Raw genomic sequence first — 13,479 nt, forward strand, 5'->3', positions numbered from 1 at the left:
ATGGGTATTCCTCTTCATTCAGCTAGTCTAGCCTCAGCCAATCATTTCAATCTTTTGGAGCTTGACTCAATTCTCCATGCTGAGTTTCACAGTAAGACTTAGGGAGTAGTTAGTCAGACTACAATGGTGGATACTTTCTGAAAACCTTTGGGAGAGAACCCCCGAGACACAAAACCATGAGGGAACGCTGTGAGCCTGGGACCTCAATAGTCACAGTGAAAACTGGAGCCTTTACACTTCCACATCTAAAAGAAGTATGCGGTCCATTTCCCAGCCTCTACACTGAACTTCCAGAACAGTCCAGCACAGAGCAAGAAAGGTTAACTATTAGTTCACACCACTGCAATGACCTCAGGAAATTCCTGTCCTGTGGGTGTGTTCTGCCCAACTTAAACAGCTTTCATGACAGTTTTGTGGATCAAGAGATGGTTTTGGGGGCTGGCATGTGATGTGGTGGTTAAGGGCACTGGATTCCCACATAGTTGAACGTGGTTTGACTCCTGGACCTGGAGGCTTGCTTTCTCACTTTCTCTCTCTCTCTCTGTGTCTCTCTCTTGCTCTGTCCCTCTGGTCAAATTAACATAAATAAATAAATGAATGAATGAATGAATAAAATAATTATTAAAAAAAGAATTATTTTAATTGAACTTTATTCATTCATTTATTTATTTATTTTAATTCGATCATAGAGGGACACATAAATGAATGAATAAAGTTCAGTTAAAATAATTCTTTTTTTAAAATAATTATTTTATCTATTCATTCATTTATTTATTTATTTTAATTCGATCATAGAGGGACACACACACACACAGACACACAGAGAGACAGAGAGAGAAGGCAAGCCACCAGGTCCAGGATTTGAACCAGTTGACCACGTGGTAGTCCAGTGCCCTTAACCATCATGCCACCTGCTGGCTCTGAAATAATTCTTTTTAAAAAAAGATGGTTTTGACCACAAAAGCCCATCTCAGAGACGGTCTTAACTCTAGCATTCTAACAATTCAACTGACATTGTACGTGGTTATTTTTACAGAAATATAAGTAACAACGAAACGTTCTACTCAGCCTCCTGCCCTTCAGTGCCTTGATCCCATCCTAGTCTTTCCAGTGCTACCCAGTCCCTGCTTTTCCTGTCTATTGAAAATGCCCCCCCTCTTCAGGTCCCTCAATTACTATTAACACACCAGGCTAAAACTCTGTGACCCACCTATTCTATCTTGGACTTGAACATTAACACCGACCAGCCCTTCTTCCCAGGCCCACACCAAGTTGGTGACCCTTTTACTAACTCTTCCCACTGTCCAATCTAAATGGAGAAGTCAATTGATCCCACTACATCTTCAGACAACATCTTGTGTTCCCAAGAACTCCTTCCTTTTCCCTCTCTGTTTTAAAATGATTTTTCTGTCATTCCCAACTTGAAACATATGATAGTAAAACCCTTAAGATTGATCCAGTTTGGGGCTATCAGGTGACATAGTGGTTAAGTCGCTGGACTTCCCCATGGCTGACTGTGGTTTGAGTCCCAGGCCTGGTGGACTGCTTTCTCACTTTCTCTCTCTCTCTCTGGTGAATGCACATGCCCTACCGCAAATTAAATAATAATACGGGGGCATCAGGTGGCATGGTGATTAAGGGTGCTGGTCTCCCATATGGCTGACTACAGCTCAAGTCCCGGACCTGGCGGGTTGCTTTCTCACTTTTCCTCACTCTTTCTCACTCTGTCCCTCTCTGGTCAAATAAATAAATGTTAAATAAAATAATTATTAAAAAAACTATTTAAAAAATGGATCTTTATTTTAACATAAATCTTTGATGATGGAAATGTGAGGTTTGACAAGAATTATGATAGACTTTTGTATGGATGTATTTAGCAATCTTTTACAGTTCTTCATATGATCGAACTAAAACATTAATGTGGTCTTGAAACGTTCGGTCCATTTTGGCTACACAGGTATATTAGCTTACTGTTCACGGTATCAATTGTAGAGAAATGTAAATTTTAATACTTGTACCTTTTCGGCTTTATGAAACCCATAGCTGTCAGTTTATGACCAGTTCATACAAACTCAGGTTCCTTTGTTCTAAGAAAATCCAGGAAGTTAAATCAGTAATATGAAATTTTGGGTTTATTCCAGGACCAATCACACCCATTTTCAAAGAGTCAATCATTGCTAAACTTCTTGAATATCTATCATTAGAAGGTGACTATAACTGGAATGATTTTTTAAATACTTACTTATTTTTAATATTATTTTTAAAAAACTATTTTATGTATGTATGTATTCATTCATTTATTTAAATTTGTCCAGAGAGGGACAGAGTGAGACAGGGTAGGGATAGAAGGCAGAGGGAGGGGCAGGGGTGGGTGAGAAAGCAAGCCATGGTTGACCAGGTAGCAATCCAGCGCCCTTAACCACCATGCGACCTGCAGGCCCCAATAACCATTTTCTTAAAAGATGCTAATAATAACATATAAATAAAAATGCAAAGACTGATGAACTCTTGAGTGGTCTAAAGTATTCACTAATTTACATCTGGACTACACATATCTGAAGTGTTCACCTTCAAGCTGGCGGTGTGGTGGTTAAGGTGCTGGGCTCCCACGTGGCAGACCACGGTTCAGAGTCCCATACCTCATGGCTTGCTTTCTCGCTTTGCCTTTCTCTCTCTCTGTCACTCTGTGGTAAAATTAAAAATAAATAATAACAAATGAAATTAAGTATTATAAATAATAAAAAAGAAATAAAGTGTTCACCTATCTCATTTCCTATACTACACCATCTCTAATGTGCTTAACTTAAGAAAAAAACCAAAGAGGGGCCAGCAGGTGGCACGGTGGTTAAAGGCACTGGATTCCCACATGGCTGACTGCAGTTCAAGTCCCATACATGAGGGCTTGCTCTCCCACTTTCCCCTACCCGCCCCCTCGCTCATTCCCTCTCCGGTCAAATTTAAAAAGAGATATGTTTTATGGTCTTTAAGCATTTTTTTTTTTGGCCAGAGACAAAGAAAGAGAGAGAAGGGGAAAAATACCTCCTCTATAGGTTAGGGTCACACACAATGCCTTTGCCTCCATTTCTCTATCCTGCCTGGCTTGCCTGAAATAGCATTCTATAATGTGTTATAGTAAACCTTAAATGAAAAATAGAAAATACAGGGGCCAGCAGGTGGCATGGTGGTTAAAGGTGCTGGATTCCCACATGGCTGACCGTGGTTTGAGTCCTGGACGTGGTGGCTTTCTTTTTGCTTTCTCTCTCTCTCTCTCTCTCTTTGTCCCTCTCTGGTCAAATTAAAATAAACTAATGAATAAATAAATAAAGAAAGTTAAATAAAATAATTCTTTAAAAAAAAAATAAAACCACCAGAAAATACATCCATAGGGACATGATAGTAGTGGTTAAGTGTTCTACAAAACTAACAAGTCAAAGGGAGAAACAAAAAGTAGTATTTAGTCACTCTCATCTGGTTGCTTTATTACTCTTTAGAAGCCTTCCCTGACAACTCAGAGCTTGCTCAACTCTTAAAAAAAAAAAAAAAAAAATTGGAGATTAGCAGATAGTGTAATCGGTACGTCACTGAACTCCCACTCGCCAACCAAGGCTCTTGGTCGGGTCCTGGATCAGTGGCCTCAAACTCACACTGAGCCTGTGCATACATACCAAAAGAGAGGAGAATGGAGAAGGGATCATGGCGTGGCCATCCCCTCTGGGGGCTGATTTCTCACTTTCTCGCTTTCTGTCTCTGTCTGTCTCTTTGGTGAGTCTATGTGCTCTACAGCAAAAAAATCTTTTTTTTGAAAAAAAAAAAAACAAAAAACAAAAACAACCTATTATTTCCCTCTTTATAAGTAAAAAAAGTAAGCCCATTGAGATAAAATGCTTATTGAATGCCCCACAGCTCATTAACTAGCTGAGTTAAAATGATTCATGAGTCATATCCTGTGTACCCCATCCCTAGTTAGCTGGGATTGAAAAAAAAGGGCTGCCAGCTTTCACTGGAATGTTCTAAAAGACCATCTTTCTTCTGTAAGACAGTAAGGATTTGAACTCCATTTATTCTAGTGGCTGTTTAGTTTTTACTGGGCCAGTTAAGTCTTTCTAAACACTCACTAAAACAAGACTTAGAAAATGAAATGAATGAATTTAAGTGCTAAGTAACTATTAATTGAAGATGGAGACCAGGCAAGCCTCCATACTTAGGGCTAGTAGTGACAAAGACCATTAAATATGCTATTTAAAACATATTTAAATGTTGGATCCAACTGCTGATCCCCCTGCTGGGGCCCGCAGATGGCATGGTGGTTAAGGGTGCTGGACTCCCACCTGGCCCACCGTGGTTCCAGTTCCGGACCTGGTAGCTTATTTTCTCACTTTCTCTCTCTCTCTGGTCTAATGAAAATAAATAAACAAACAAACAAATGAATAAAATTAAATAAAATAAACCTAAAAAAAAAAAAAAACACTTCTGGGTGCTATAAATAAAAGTAATATTCCTAAAAGAAAGGGCCTTAGGGGACACTAACTTAGATGACATGGTAGTGCCAGAAGAGTACAGTCAGGTGGTCCGGGCAGTGTGAGCTGAGGAGTGCAGTGGGGGGTTAGGGAAGGAAGGCATGGCAGAGGCAGACATCCTGAGGTGGGGAGCTTGGCTCATCAAGTAACTAAAAACCTGGGAAGTAACTGAGAGAAGAGGGAGACCTGCTTAGAGATGAGGATGGGAATAACGGGGGCTGGGAAGCTGGTCTCCAGTCTCCCCACCAGCACTCTAAGCTCCCTTGCAGTTCTGATGCTGCTTGGCCTGCAAACCAGGTATTTACAGAGCACCTTACAATTCAAATGCAAAAATCTATTCATCTCATTATTCACTTCCTTCTACTTGTTCCGTGTTCCAGGTGTGTTCCAGGTCCTATGATTGTCGTAAGCACATTGAGTTCAAGTTCCCAGAAGCTGCACCATGTTTGGTGGTTAAAGGCCCTAGATTCCCTCATCACAAACCGTGGTTCAAGTCCTGGACCTGGCGGCTTGTTTTCTCACTTTCTCTCTCTCTCTCTCCCTCTCTGTTCCTCTCTGGTCAAATTAAAATAAATAAATAAATAAATAAATAAATAAATAAAGTCAAATACAATAATTCTTATTAGAAAAAGATGAAGTTACTGGGCCGGCTGGTGGCGCGGTGGTTAAGGGTGCTGAACTCCCACACGGACGACTGCAGTTCGTGTTCCTGGCAGCTTGCTTTATCACTTTCCCTCTCTCTCCTTCTGTCTTACTCTGTCCCTCTCTGGTCAAACTAAAATAAAGTCAAATAAAATAATTCTTTTTAAAAAATTAAAAGATTAACTTCCACTGTTTGATAATGTCGAGAAAAAAAATGAAGCCCCCAAACTTCCCTATACTTGTCACCAAGCAAGAGTCCCTTGTACATGTTACGTTGTCAAATTGCTAAACCGGGAGAAACAAAGACTGCTTGTTCCTGGAACTGGGAAGGGGCCATAGCGAGCTTCCAGGCATAACCCGACAGAAGGAAAAGCACATGGGAAACCAGTTAATGAGCCTGGGGGCGGCGGGGGCTGTGTCATGTACTTAAAATAGTAAGCGGTCATTTTACTTCCACCGAGTCCTCTGTGAGGTGCCAGCCACAGCTCTAACTCATGACGTAAATACAAGTAAAACTCTGCAATTCTCTTTCCAGTCAGGCAATTGCAGAGGTGAGGCAAGAGCAGGAACATACATGAAGAAAGTGGCTGGGAGCCCGCAGATGCCAAGCGATACGGGCGGGTCCAAACTCAAGGCAGCCAACTTTGGATCCACTGCGCCATGCAAATCGCCTCTGCCTTGCCCCCCATCCCTGACCCCCGCACCCCGGTGTGATGAATTGCCTAGCGTGGTTTGGGCTGCAGTTACACTTCCAACGAATCCACCCGTAAAGGGCAGCGAGGCGGCCCCAGGAATCGCCCTTTCTTTTATTTTGTTTTTTTAAAAACTTTTCGTTTATTTTAATTTGACCAGAGAGGGACAGAGCGAGAGCAAGTGAGCGAGAGAGATGGAGAGGGAAAGTGAGAAAGCAAGTCGCCAAGTCCGGAACTCGAACCATGGTCAGCCATGTGGGAGTGCAGCATCCTTAACCACCACACCTGCCAGCCCAGGAATCGCCCTAACACCGCCAGGCTGGGCAGAGCCTCCGGCCCGCTCTGGCCATCGTGCAGGGGTGTTCGCTGCGAGGGACAGCGAGCCGGGGGCTAGGCGGAAGTACAGCTCTGTGGCGTTTGCAAGCGGGTCACACTGTCGGTGGAACGGTCCTGAGGTGACCCGGGGGTTCCTTTAGGCCGGATGGGTCCCTCTGGTGGGTCCCCTCCACTCCTGGGGTCGCTGCTGGTGGCTCCAGAGCCTCCACTCCCAGCCTCCACCTAACCCCCTCCATCCTCCAGCTCCGGAGCAAACACAGCCCGCGGCCCCTCGCGCCCGCGCTCCCCTTTCTCCGCCGACGCCCCGCGGAGCTGTGCACCGCCCGGGGCCGCGCAGGTGCGGGGTCTGCGCCGGCGGAGCGTCCACCGGGACGCGTCGGTGCCCGCGAGCCGGGAGGTCGGGGCGGCTCTCCTCTGCGGCGGGATGCGGAGCCCGACTGTCGCACGACCCGCCCTGAAGTCGGCGGAAAAGGGGCCTCGGAGTGACTTCAGCGCCGACCTCACCGCGGCTTCTGGTTTCGTTTCCTGGATTCGACGTGAACCCGCAGGCTTTCCCCCCTGGTCCCCGCGCTGGCGCGGATCCCGGGTGGAGGCTGCAGGAGGCCGAGCTGGAGGCGGGACGGGACCCCCGGCAGGCGTGGAGCAACCCGGGGCCGGCTTTCTGGCTCGGCGGGGACTCAGCAGGAGCCGGGTGGGTTAAGGCGGAGATGGACTGGGACGACACCGCTGGATGGGGAAGTCATTAACCGGGGAGTGGCCTCCTGCGGGTGCGGTTGATTGCTCTGCGTCCCGGGGTAACACTCTGACCTTGAGGTGCAGCCCTCGGATTCCTGAGGCATTTCAAAGCCAGGAGGAGAGGAGGGCGGAGGACGAGAGCAGGGGTCAAGTTGGTTTTTCCATACCGCCTCTTTTCCCTCTTTAGTTCTCTTCCTCTTTTTCTCGTTCTCTTTCTCTGCTTTCCATCAGTTTTTTTGTTTTGTTTTTAAAAGAGATTTTTGCTATAGGGCACATGGTATAGGGAGAGACAGAGACAGAAAGTGAGAAATATCCCCTGCCCAGAGGGGATGGCCATCCCTTCCCCTCCATTTTATTCTCGGGTTCTTGAGCACACTTCAGCCTCCAGGTTTGGGACTTGAACAGCGGTCGACCACGTGGGAGTCCAGCGACAACCGTTTCGCCATCTGCAAAAATAACCAGTTATTTTTTAAAGAGATGTTTGCGTTAGGGTGTCTGTGCTCTCCAGAGAGGGAGACAGTAACAGTGAGAAGGTAAGTGAGAAAAGACAGTGAGAAATCACCTCTCAGGGGCGTATTGCTGCAATTTCTTCTGCTCCATTCTCCTGGGATCTTGGGCCTGCAAGCACAGCACCCCACTAGAGTTTCCAGTTGTGGACTGGAACTCTAATTGGGACTCACACTGCTGGAGGCCAGGTGGGAGTCCAGCGATGTAACTGCCACACCATCTGCTGGTCCCCGTTAAGGTATTTTTAAACTTTGAGTCAAAGTGGTCAGGTGTGTAGAATGTTTAATTTTGGGGCCTGCATCTGGTGAGTTAGTATACAGTTGTTAGGGCTCAGAAGATGTGAAGTCCTCGGAAGCAGACTTACTCTCTGACCTTTTCCTGCCCTGCCATCTCTGTGTCTCAGTCTTTCCAGAGATAAGCCATAGAAACTTGAATACCTCCTTCCCAAGGCAGGCCATAGAAGTCAGAGCCCCTTTTCTCTAAAGCCAGCCCTAAAACCTGAAAATATTACTCTTAAAGAAATTCTCTGGTCTACCTTGAATGGTTGTAGGTAATAGGACCCCCATTCTAGGAAGGTCCTGCCATGCACTTGGGGTGCAGAACGGCTGTACAGAAAGGCCATGAAGAATCCTGCAGGTCTTGCTAGGTTTCATTATGTCCATAATCACTGCCTCATTTTTTTTTTTGTCCAATCATTTCTATGTGGATGTCCGATAAGTATTCTTTGTGGAATCTAAGCATCAAATCAGAGAGCTTCCCCTGTATTTTGGGTTTTCAATGTGAATGCTCATTAAAATATATCTGATCTGGGGCCAGCAGATGGCATAATGATTACATCACTGGTCTCCCACATGGCTGACCATGGTTTGAGTCCTGGACCTGCACTCATGCTGGGTGCATGTGCTTGTGTGCCCAAAAATCCCAAGAGGAGAATGGAAGAGAAGGGATTGCAGCATGGCCATCCCCCAGGGGGAGATTTGTTGCTTTCTGTCTCTGTGTCTCTCTGGCAAGTGCATGCACCCTACAGCAAAAATCTAACGTGTGTGTGTGTGTGTGTGTGTGTGTAATCTTGTGTGTCTTTTATCATTTTATCATTAACCTGCCTATTATCAGTGATTTTTCTGTGGACTTCTTTTTTTTTCTTAAATTTTTTTTAGAATTATCTATTTAATTTTATTTTTTCATTTTATTTATGTATTTATTTATTTTAATTTGATCAGAAAGACACAGAGAAAGAGTGAGCGAGGGAAAGTGAGAAAGCAAGCCACCAGGTCTGAGATTCAAACTGTGATTGGCCATGTGGGAATCCAGCGCCCTTATCCACCACGCCACTTGCGGGCCCCAGTTTTTCTGTGGACTTCTAAGGGTGAATTCCTTTACCCCCACAGCGAGTAAGTGTGTATTGAATCGATGCTTTCACCAATTTTTTTTTTTATTTAAAAGTTTTATTTACAAAAGTAGCACACTGTATTACAAACAATGAAGCCCTATACAGAGAGGTGAAAGCGTACTCTCTAGTCCCCAATTTTCTCCCCTGGACCCTGCTAACCACAGTTAACAGACATGCAAAGATTTTATTAAGGAGGTAGGAGGAGAAACAGGGAGTTCGAAGGAAGAGAGGTGGAGAGAAAGACTGAGGAAAGTAAGATGAAAAAGTGGGGGAGGAAAATCCAGTAACTTCAATTTGGATTTTTGCCCTGCAACTTCCCATCTCTGAGACTTTATAAAAGTGACCTGACAATCTCTGTGCCTTCTTAAAATCCATAAGTGATGAGAGTAACAGTATCCACCACAGTAGGATTTTTATGAGGCAAAGGAAGTTAAAATACTTAAAGTATTTAGAATAGTTCCTACACAGAGTAAACTTGTGGTGGGGTTTAGCTTTCTCATTGATGATAGTGCGGAAGGGGGCAGGCGGGCTGTAGAAATCCAGTCGCTTTCATTTTCAATGTTATTTTTTAGCCTCTTCTTCCCTGGTGCATTCTGTGCTTTCGAATCCCAAGACTATTTTTCAGTCTGGCACAGGAACTCTCCATCCCTTGCATAGATAGGCTGGTGCCTCACTCCTTCCATGGGGGTAGTGAGTGGGGGTGGATGAATAGGCTTCTGAACGTGGACCTTCAAGCATTTTAAAAATTTTCATTTCTGTTTTTCAGCTTTATCCTCTTTTATGTGACATCAGTAGGTCCTTAGTCTTTTGGTGGTTCTGCAGGTGTAAATACATCTCAATCTTTTATCTTTGTACGCTTTTAAGTTTTGAATTTCGTATCTTGCAAAATCAGGATCTTTTCATATACAGTTACAGCATTCTTTTTTTTTAATAAATGATTTTTTTAAATTTATCTTTAGGGACAGAGAGAGAGAAAGTGTGAAAGCAAGCCACCAGGTCCAGGGAATCGAACCACTGTCTGCCATGTGGGAGTCAAATGCCCTCAACCACCACGCTACCTGCCAGCCCCAGTCATATATATATATATATGAGTTAAAGTTCCATTGTACATAGTCAGACAATAAAATCTGGAAACCAGCATGAAACCCTATAATTCACATGTTAAAATGTTGAAACTATGACCAAAATATGAAAACTGCTAGAGCTGTCAGGGGCATGACAGAAAGCTTGCATATGTACAAAACTAAACGTGCTACTCTTGAAAAGTTTTTCAAAATTACAATTACCTTCCAGTTTAAAAAAATTAGATCTAAATTTTAAAAAAAATCTATATACAAACCACTGATTTGACCAGATGCCCAACAAGAAAACAAAAGAAAAGAAAAAGAAAAAAGCAATAAGCAGGACCCAGAGGAGCTGATAGTCACAGTTCTTACTTATACAACTCTTTCAGGATTTATCCATAAGGTATTTTATTTTACAACCTGCTTCTCCTGTAAAACTAAAGGTCAGCTTTATTACATAAACTTCTTAATATTTATTTATTTAATAAATTCCACCTGCTATTATTAATTTTAATTTGATTAAAGAGAGACAGAGAGAAAGGGAAACCGAGAAAGCAAGCCGCCAGGTCCGGGACTCAAACTACGGTCGACCATGTGGGAATCCAGTGCCTCTCACCATCATGCCACCTGCCGGCCCCACATAAAAGTATTGATACAGTGTAAAACCAGAACTGTGTGTAAAATACTGCATCTAAATGTTTCTCAATAGTTAACCTTGTTCCATTGGTTCATCTGTGACTTCTGTGGCTTCCTCGTCATTATCCATGCATGATTCTGATAGATCCTCTCCAGTTGTACTGGAGTTGGATCTCACTCCTTCTGTTGCACAGCAACCAGAACCACTACCTACAGGACCTGCATTTTCTCTACCTGCAGCATGTCAATCCTTCTCAGCTTGAGACAGATCAGATTCCTCCATTTCATTATTCTCCTCAGAAGTCTTCACTCACAGCTAAGGCATCATCAGATTCTTTTTCTTGGTGTTTTTTCTTTCTGGGGTCATGTCTCTTGATGTTGTAGAAGACTTCTACCCTTTAAGAGATGGCCTCTAAATACCTTCTTCCTCTTCATTCTCTTCTGTGCAGTGCTGCCGGGTACAACTACTTTCTCTTTGTCCTGAGAGGAAGATGATGCTTCTATTTCTTCTACCATGCCAGAAGAAATTTCACTGGAAGTTGTTTGGCGGGTTGGCTCTCTGACTTGACCTTCTTTGGCAAACCTGAGTCTTTTTATCTCCTACCCCTCAGCTTCCGCAGCATCTTCATCTGAATGTTTATTTTTTACAGGGCTCACCGAGGAAACCTCTGATTTAGGCCCCCGAGAGTCATTGTGATTTTTCTCCTCATTCCGCTGGAAGTTGAACTTGCTGTCTGTGGTCTCAGGCAAACCATTAGTGGTCACTGGGGCTGCCAAGGAAACCTCTGGTCAATTAAGTGGCCTGAGTGTTCCAGGCCCACTTACACCAGACCTGTCAGGACAGCTTGGTGAATTTCCAGGAAACATAACACTCTTCATTCGATTGAAACTACTGGAACCATTTTTCGCTGAAGAAGAATAAACAGAGCTATAACAACCATCACCTTCTTTTCTGCTCCTCTGAGAAATGTGTCTGTTCCGGTATAGTTTCTCCTCAGATCTGTTAGCAATTCACACAGCCACTTATGGTAAAAAGGGATACCACTTAATCCACTGGCAATTTCCAGTATTTCCTTCATTTCATCCAAAGGAATATATCTGACATTAGGATTAGGAGGACCTCTTGGTTCAAGAGCTGATGTTCTGAACTCATCCATCACATTCTCCAGTTTGAAAATAAAATAGCCTTTAAACTGGGACCACAGAATCTATTCTGACCCGAAGAAGGAGAGTGTAGACGTTTCCCGGTCAGTGTACCAAAGTGTGACACAGGAACGTGGGGGCGTAGGGGTCCCATGCTTGGGAAGAATTAGAGTTACGGGCATAGAAGATCAGGTATACCAAAGCAGGGAGTTTATTAAAGGAGAGAGAATTAAAAACAGCTCCCAAGAAGGGAGGGGTCCTGGAAAATGGGTTGCCCTCACTTTCTCTCTTTCTCTCTTTCTCTCTGTGTCTCTCCAGCTAGCACACATGCCCTATAGCAAAAATCTCTCTTTTAAACAAACAAGCAAGGGACCAACAGTTAGCGTAATGGCTATGTTGCTAAACTTCCACATAGTCGACCACAGTTCGAGTCCTGGACCCGATGGCTTAAACTCACACAGGGCGCATGTGCGTGTGTACCCAAGATCCCAAGTGGAGAACGGAAGAGAAGTGGAGAACGGAAGAGAAGGGGTTGCGGCATGGCCATCCCCCCCTGGTGGGTGATTTCTTGCTTTCTGTTGCTCTCTCTCAGAAGACATGTCATAAAGCAAATAAAAACTCTCCAAAAAAAAAAAAAAAGAGAGAAAGAAAAAAATAGTTGGCTAGTATTATCCAAACTGATCAACTCTGGGAAGATCAGAAAGGAGCCATTGGTATAAAATCATATACTATGTATTTCATCTTGGAGGATGGATAGAATAACATGATTTCAACTTTGAAAAAGACTTTATTAGGCACTTGATTTTTATTTTGTTTCTCCTTTTGCTATTGGGTGTATACACTCACTAAAAAGAGAACAAGAGGGGGCCAGCAGGTGGTTAGGGGCGCTAGACTCCCACATGGTCGACTACGGTTTGAGTCCTATACCTGGTGGCTTGCTTTTGCACTTTCCTTCTCTCTCTCTCTCTCTCCCTCTCTCTCTGGTCAAGTTAAAAAAACAAATACAGTTAAACAAAATAATTCTTTAAAAAAGAAAAAAAGTGAGAAATCTCCCCCCTTTTATGGGGGATGGCCATGCTATAGTCTCTCCTCCACTCTCCTCTTGGGATTTTGGGCATGCACACACATGCACACAGCCTATTTCTGAAGCTGCCAGGTATAGCACTTGAATCATGAAGCTGGTCATGTGAGATCTAATGCCTTAACCTCCATGCCACCTGCTGGCCCTAGGCACTTGTTTTAAAAAGACTCAATTAGCGTGAAGAAGGATTTGCTAGATAGGAGAAACAGGCATCTGGGAGATCACTTTAATGGCAATTTCAGAGCCAAATAATGCAGTCATCAGCTAAGATAGTGAGATGATGCTCAGTAAAATTAGAAAGGAGGAAGGATTCCCAGGAGAGAAAAGAAAGAAGGAACAAAAGAAAGAAAAGAAAAAAAAAGTGGTGCTGCTTGGTGACTGCATACATTTTGGTGAGGGGAAAGGAATTAAAAATTCCTAGACAGGGATTGCAGGATAGTTGAAGTAGAGAATAGTGACGTTAGGTGAGTTTGAGATGTCCATGGGACAGCAAATTTGGTACCTGTTAGGAGTGAACAGCGATAGGCACAGTAATTGAGCCCATGGTAATAGGTTTGCACGACTGGAACATTACAGCATGAGTGGGTCAAGTATGGGAACTTGGGGCACCTATGTTTGAAGAGTACAGATTTTTTTTTTTGGAGAGGTTTTTGCTATAGGGTGCATGCGCATGCCAGAAAGACAGAGAGAGACAGAGAGAGAAAGCAAGAAATCACGCCCCCCTCCAGGGGGGGGT

The 13,479-nt window shown here is 43.8% G+C and overlaps 1 pseudogene; it reads right to left on the reverse strand.

The window, feature by feature from the left end:
- Positions 1-6,883: 6,883 nt before the first annotated feature.
- Positions 6,884-11,676, reverse strand: LOC102502718 (serine/threonine-protein phosphatase 4 regulatory subunit 2-like; annotated as a pseudogene).
- Between the last annotated feature and the right edge of the window lie 1,803 nt (positions 11,677-13,479).

The sequence above is a fragment of the Tupaia chinensis genome, unplaced genomic scaffold, assembly GCF_000334495.1.
Source record: "Tupaia chinensis unplaced genomic scaffold, TupChi_1.0 Scaffold149537_1, whole genome shotgun sequence".
Lineage (NCBI taxonomy): Eukaryota > Metazoa > Chordata > Mammalia > Scandentia > Tupaiidae > Tupaia > Tupaia belangeri.